The sequence below is a fragment of the Phragmites australis genome, chromosome 22, assembly GCF_958298935.1.
Source record: "Phragmites australis chromosome 22, lpPhrAust1.1, whole genome shotgun sequence".
Lineage (NCBI taxonomy): Eukaryota > Viridiplantae > Streptophyta > Magnoliopsida > Poales > Poaceae > Phragmites > Phragmites australis.
This window is the reverse complement of record NC_084942.1, coordinates 5,992,633-6,000,124: the sequence shown is the minus strand read 5'-3', so window position 1 is coordinate 6,000,124 and position 7,492 is coordinate 5,992,633. Positions and strand designations below refer to the sequence as shown.

General features: G+C 41.6%; 1 pseudogene; it reads left to right on the top strand.

Moving 5' to 3' along the window:
* Window positions 1-3,939: 3,939 nt before the first annotated feature.
* Window positions 3,940-7,195, top strand: LOC133905546 (probable indole-3-pyruvate monooxygenase YUCCA10; annotated as a pseudogene).
* Window positions 7,196-7,492: the final 297 nt, after the last annotated feature.

Sequence of the window (7,492 nt, the reverse complement as noted above, 5' to 3'; positions counted from 1 at the left end):
ACTCTAGTCAGATTAATCAAAGAAACCCACTCTAACTCCTCTTGTAGACCAAAAGATCTTCTAAAATTTAAAGCAACATCTCCACATCCCAGAACTTGGTGGACCGTTGCTTGCTGTTCATAGCAGATTTTGTATAAATGCACAAATCTAATCTTCAAAGGACATTGATCTAGCCAAACATCTAACCAGAATCTGATTTTTTTTTCCATCTCCCAACACATATATTAAGCCCAACGCAGTATAGTTCTTGATAGAATGAAGACCCTTCCAAAATTGAGATCCACCAGCACTTGAAGAACTATTAAAACATCTATCACCAAGGTATTTCCTCCTCAGAAGATCACAACAAGGATCATTATCACCTCTTTCTAGTTTAATGATCCATTTAGACAACAGACAAACATTCATCACTCTAGTCTCAGTGAAACCCAGCCCACCAAACTCTTTTGGCCTGGCTAAGGTTTCCCACTTAATCATATGATACTTTTTCTTATTACCTGGGCCATGCCAGTAGAAATTGGACCTAGCCGATTCTATTTTTTGATGAACAGCTTCAGGTAGAAGGTATATCCCCATTGTGTAAGTGGGTATTGAGCAATCAATCTAAGGGTGTGATATTTCACACAATACATATGGAACAATAAATGTGATCAGGCTGAATGGCTACATTACCTTTTCCGTATTTGCAGGTTCAGTTTCATATTTTTTTTGAAAGGACCAGGTTCAGTTTCATATCATAGTGTATAAAGTGGCTTTGTTGTCCAGATTTATTACTTATTTTAGGGAATCCAAACCCATATGTTGATATTTTCTCTACTAAAGAGGCACACACGCATTTGGCAAACCATATACACCTGTACATAATGATAAAAATCTTTGCAAACCTTGCAAGTTAATCTAATGGTCACACTCTATATATGATCAGACTGTGTATGGTTGCTCCTTTACCTTTTCTGTGTTTTCAGGTTTAATTTCATGTATATAAAGAGATTTCAGTTTCCAACTTTATTACTTTATAAATCTACAAGTTTCAGATAATCAAAATCCATATGTAAAGCTTTTCTTTACCCAATAGAAAACACATTCAATTGGCAAACCTTACACATGTACATAATGATAAAAAGTACTTGTGGATTATATTTCAGACTACATAAGGAGTATACTTACAGCATGGCTACTCCTTTAACAGTTCCGTAATTATATATAAAGTGATTTACTTTATTACTTTGGACAATTAAAATCAAATGATTTAATTAGTTCTTTCTTCACTCAATAGAATTGCATTCATTTGGAAAACCACACCATGTAAACATACTGACAAATAACCTTCACTTATGCTACAAATTAAGCTATATGTCACACTATGCATGGCTACTCCTTCACCTTTTCTATGTTTGTATGTCTAGTTTGATAGCATATTAGGATGCCAGTTTTCAACTTTACTACTTTCCTTGCCCACAGGTTTTAGAGAATCCAAATTCACGCGTTCAATGTTTTCCCCTTTACTCCAAAGAAACACATCTTTAGGAAAAGCATAGAAACATGTACATATTGACAAAAGACTATGGCAATTTTGCAAGTTAAACTAATGGCATAAAGCAATATATATACAGAGCAAAAAATGTGATCATAGTGCACAGATAGCTTACAATATGTAAAGTGATTTCAGTTTTTGACATTAGAAACCAACAAACTAAGTTTTTTTTTTCCCTTAGCACAACAGTAGCACATTGATCTCTTTTTCCAAAGTTTGTTGGATGTGCATGTAACAAAAGGCAACGGTTTCGTATTTATCCCATCTTTTCGAGCAAACATTTGTATAAGTAGCAAAAAGGAGAAACTCTTTCTTTTTTGGGCTGTTGCTCCATTTTTTTTTAAAAAATAAATTGAAGATGCATATTATTAAACGGATTGCCCAATTTTCCAGATTAGGAACTAAGTTAAAGCATTGTAGGAGGAAAAAACACATGAAAATACCAATAGACTGATTATTGACAGTGCTACTTTGAAAATACAAAAACTTTATAAATCTTTTTTCTTTACAAATCTTTTTTTCTTTGCCTTAAAAAAATCATACCCCTTACAACTCAACCCACAAGTGGAATGGAGAAAAGTGAAAAATAGGGAAGATTCTGGGATCAACATTATAAAAATAATGCTATTAGAGTTCATATCAATAATACACTTTTAAAACAATATAATATCATGATTTTACTAATTAATTATTAGTAATAACAATTTCCCTGTGCATTGCATAAATAAATAACGTGTGAAAGATATAATTGAAGGAAGGTTTAATAAGTTCAATAACAAAGTGAAACCTGTTACAAGCGGATTACAACCTCCTTCCATCCCACCCTCTTCATCAGTGGTGTAGTTGCATATTGGAGCGTGTGTTGAGTTCTTGAACTCGGATGCCTACAAGGTCCAACCATAAAATGATGTGGCAGCTGACAAGTCAATAGTGGTGAAGGTGTTGTGTAAAGTTTTTCATAGTTACTGCCTTACTGATGGTTGAAAGGTGGTGGTGGGGGGGGGGGGGTTAGGAACCATTGACGATGATGCATGGCAAGGGAAACAATTGAGTCGATATGGTGGTGTGGTGGCAAGATAGAAACAATGTTATGGGTTACTAATGTCGGCTATTGAGGAAGCTATCAACTATGAGATGGGCAGATATATATAGGTCGACTCGAAGAGGTGCCAGTGCGCTACCAACTATTTCTTCTTCTTCTTTTTTTGGAGGGGGGGGGGGGGGGAGGGGAGGAGGCGGGCGGCGGTTATGGAACTAGTTTGCGCCAACAAGCTATATATGCATAAGTGTTAGGTTCGGGGGTCCTCACAAGGCATATTGTTTATTTAAATATACTAGCGGTACAATGGACTGCCCATTGACCTTAAATTTAGCCCAAGTATCTATTTATCTAGTGGCCCATGAGATTGGTACCACATGAAAGAAAAGAAGAAATCACTACCGGGGGAAGCCAAAGGCCGGCCAAAAGGAGTCACAAAAAACTTTAATTTCATTCATAACGAAGATGATTTAAAACATTGAATTTGGGCACCATGTGTGGATTTCAAAATTTCAAGATTTGTCAGCGTAAAATTAGCTCATGAATAAAGTTCCTGGCTTCTGTTAAAAGATCCACATGGCCGGATGGTACTTCGAACCATATGTGTTTTGAGAAATTCTAACAACCAATAAAGTTCTGGCTTTGCACAAAGTAAGTCCATAAAGTCTCATGGTACAGTCCCTGCAACAATATGACTCAATGCATAAATCATGTAAATGATCCATTGACATAGTTAGTATATACCTTAACTAAGACATTTTCCATTTATGTACTTGATGTTGAAAGAGTATTTTTACATGTTTATACTAGAGGCTTCGTTGGTACAAACTATTTCTAAACATGAAAAGTTGAGCAACCAAGGGATATTTAGTCTTGCAGAAAGACATTTCATTAAACCGGTGGTCTTTTGAAAGAAACCAACAGCTTCCCCAAAATTCTCAAGCATTTGTTAAATTTCAATGTCATGTATTCCTTATTTTGATATGTTATTAGTTCCATATAAAAATTCATAATAAGTTAATGCATAAGAGATAAACAATTTGGGATCCTCCCTGTCAATTAATTCAAGAATTAAATTATGGATTTTTTTGAATTATCATGTTAATGTAGAAACATTGTCATTTTTTCCTGTCCGAATAGGCATCTCTCAAACCAAAATATCCTTCCATGTATTTACATTAATGACATCATATAGTCACACCAAATGTGAACTGGTTTGCAAACCGTTCACACTAATAAATGTACTAGCTAGAGTAATATAGTGAAAGATAGATACAATGCTCTCTTCAATTATTACTATACAATAGGTTCCACACAAGGACACTATTATCTTAATTTTACATCTTCCCCGGACAAAAGGTTCTCAATGGAGAAGGTAGTAGTTTTGATTGTCAGAGCAGGTCCATCAGGTCTTTTTGTAGCAGCATGCCTTAGCCAGCTCTCCATCCCCTATGTCATCGTTGAACTTGAGAATTGTAGTGTGTCACTTTGGCGCAAACGCACATATGATCGCCTCAAGCTCCACCTTCCAAAGGAGTTCTGTGCACTTCCTCACATGCCATATCCAAGGGATTCCCCTACATACATCCCCAAGGAACAATTTGTGAGGTATGTCGACGCCTATGTTGAGCACTTCAACATTTGCCCTAGGTACAACACTTCCGTTCAATCTTGCAAGTATGATGAAGTGAGCAATTGTTGGGTCATCATGGCACATGACCAAGTAAATGGCCAAGAGATTGACTATGCAGCTAGGTTCTTGGTTTTAGCAACAGGTGAGAATAGTGAGGGGAACATTCCAAAGATCCTAGGGCTACAAGATTTCCCTGGTGAAGTCATCCATTCGTCAAGCTACAAATCATGGAATGGCTATGCTGGGAAAAAAGTGCTGGTGGTTGGATGTGGAAACTCTGGTATGGAGATTGCCTATGACCTTGCCATCCATGGAGTAGAGACCTCCATGGTTATCCATAGCCCGGTATGTTTGTGGTACACTAATTTCTAAAATATGTTGATTTTATTTTCTCTTTGATTTGGAATCAATATCCTGGTGTACCTTTGTTAACCCTGCTCTTAATTTCATTGAATAACTGTGAATCATTGTGCAGTTGCATGTTATGACCAAGGAGCTGATTCGCTTGGGGATGATACTAGCAAACTGGAACATTCTAGTAAAACTTGTGGATTTTATCATTTTGATCCTTGCTTACATTTGGTTTGGTGATCTCTCGAAATATGGCATCTGTCGGTGTATCGGGAACCAGGGGTCCCTGAGTCCCGAGACCGGACCGGCCGTCCGCCACGTGTTACCCTCCCGCGAGGTCCCCCCTGCAGGATGAGGAAAATCTAAAGTTCTGGGAGAAGGTGCTCGGGGCCACAGCCTCTGGTTCCCGAGCACCCCAGTTCCCCGGTGACCCGCAGAGTCTAAGTACCGGGAAGAAAGTGCTCGGAGGGGTTCCCACTCGCCCCCGAGTACCACAGTCCCCCAATGGGCCGAACAGCCAAGTGCTCGGGAGAGAGTGCTCGGTGCTGCACGTGGCAGCCCCCGAGGACTCGGTTCCCCGAAGGTCCTACGGGAGTGCTCGAGAGAGAGTGCTCGGGGCTGCACGTGGCAGCCCCCGAAGACTCGGTTCCCCGAAGGTCCTACAGGAGTGCTCGGGAGGGAGTGCTCGGGGCTGCACGTGGCAGCCCCTGAGGACTCGGTTCCCCGAAGGGTCCTACAGGAGCGCTCGGGAGAGAGTGCTCGGGGCTGCACGTGGCAGCCCCCGAGCACTCGGTTCCTCGAAGGTTCGCGCAAGATCGCCCGACGCCCCGACGACCCGAAGGGTCCCGTCGGCGGGGTGTCAGCCAGTCAAAGGTCCAATGCCGCATTTAATGGGCACGCGCGGCCTGACATCCTGACATCCTGACATTCTCAGCTGCCCATGCCATGGTGTCTGTCCCTGCCATGCTTTGGCAGGGGGGCGTGGGTCCATTAATCGCACGAGTCCCGTCCCGTATCATCCGGGGTACCTCGGGATAACGTTGCCAGGATCAAAGCGTTCCGCCTGCCACCCTGCCCTGACAGAAGAACAAGACAGGTTGGGCTCACCGGGCGCCTCTGTGGCCGCCCGGTGGGCCCTCTCAACGGCGCCGGAGGACGTCCACAGTGGCGGGTGGTCGGATGCGCGCCGCATTTTTCCACCGCCCCTGTCACTTCGCCGAGACGGAATGATGACGCCTTTCTCCGTGGCGCCTTGGCACTCGCACCCCCTCTTTCCCATTTAGGGTAAGCCGAGGTCGGCGTGTGTATAAAAGGAAAGGATGGAGAACACACGAAGGCAAAAAAAAAAAGCCAGACAGGACGAGATCAAGAGAAGAGACCACAAGAGACGAAGAACATCACAAGCAAGCTCGAGCAGAGCTAGAGCACGGGAGCCTCAAGCTCTCTGTAGACAATACACCCTTGTAACCAGACACATCCTTGAAGAATTCCCTTCAAGGAAAGATATTGCACTCACACAGGAGTAGGGTATTGCGCCCCCGTGTGGCCCGAACCTGTCTAAACCCCGGTGCATTTATCTCTTTTTTGCACTAGGTCGATCATCCCACACCACCGGCCGTTGCATTTATTTTCCGTTTCCATTTATTTCCCCGACGAGCTCATTCAGGATCATCCCCCAGGCCGAATCCTTAAAAAGGGGTCTCTCGGGATCCCTGCGACAGGAGTTCATCCTCCGACAGCATCGTCAGGCCCCATATGGGACCACTCCTTCTCAAGGCAGAAACAGGCCAGTCAGCGGTCATAGATGTTGGCACGAGTAAGTTAATAAGGAAAGGCGTTATCAAGGTGAGAGGAATCTCATGCATATACAGTAGTAAAACCAAAATAAATATGAATACATACTATTTGGAACTTGATAGGATTTATTCAAGATGCGCGTGGCATGCAGGTGCTAGGTCCAATATCTTGCATAAGAGGAAGCGTCGTAGAATTTGAGGATGGTAAAGAAAGCTACTTTCATGCTCTTGTGTTCACCACAGGCTACAAAAGCACTGCGAACACGTGGCTCAAGGTATATACACATGCATATCAGCAGTAATTAAGGGTGGATATTAGTTAGAAGGGTATGGTTTTTCCTTTCCTGGATACTTCAAGTGGGGCAGTTAATTAAGAGTGTGTAAAATATAATCTACCTCCACAAAGTATTGAAAAGCTAGCATGATTGACCTTATCTTGAATATTTTAAATAGGGAAGCAAATCAAGAGCCCTAACATACAATTCACACCTCGACCAACTATGGAAAAGGAAGCTGAGTTTTGGCTTTTTGCTAGCTTACCAAAAAAAAAAAAACAACCTGAGTATTGAATTCTATTCATAAAATGTGTTCAGTTCTCTTTAGAAAAATTAATGGTGCCATGTTCTTACAAATTATTATGTGGTTATTAACAAGTGAAGGATGGTGAGAGCTTGCTGAATGATGATGGCATGCCCAAGAGGAAGTTCCCCAATCACTAGAAAGGTGAAAATGGCCTCTACTGTGTTGGGCTCGGAATGAGAGGATTGGCTGGTATTTCTCATGATGCTAAGAGCGTCGCTGGAGACATCAAGTCCATCATAGATTCCATGGCATCATTTTAATTAGCTTCCTTGGAGTTAATGTACCGGGAGATCGAGTATGCATGTTGGCTTGCTAGTTAATTTCCATTGCTCCAGTGTGGATTTGGTTAAGAGTTTGTCGTTGTCTTGTAATTTCGCCCTTGTGCTCCATTAATAAGTTTGTATATGTGTATGTTGTTGTAATAATGGTGCACAATAAAAACAATGCTTCAAATGGTAATATGATTAATTCTAGTATGCCAGTAAGTGTTCAGCATAACTCAAGTTACATACAGTAGGGATGTCACCGTAACATACGGTAGATGGTCACTGTACTAT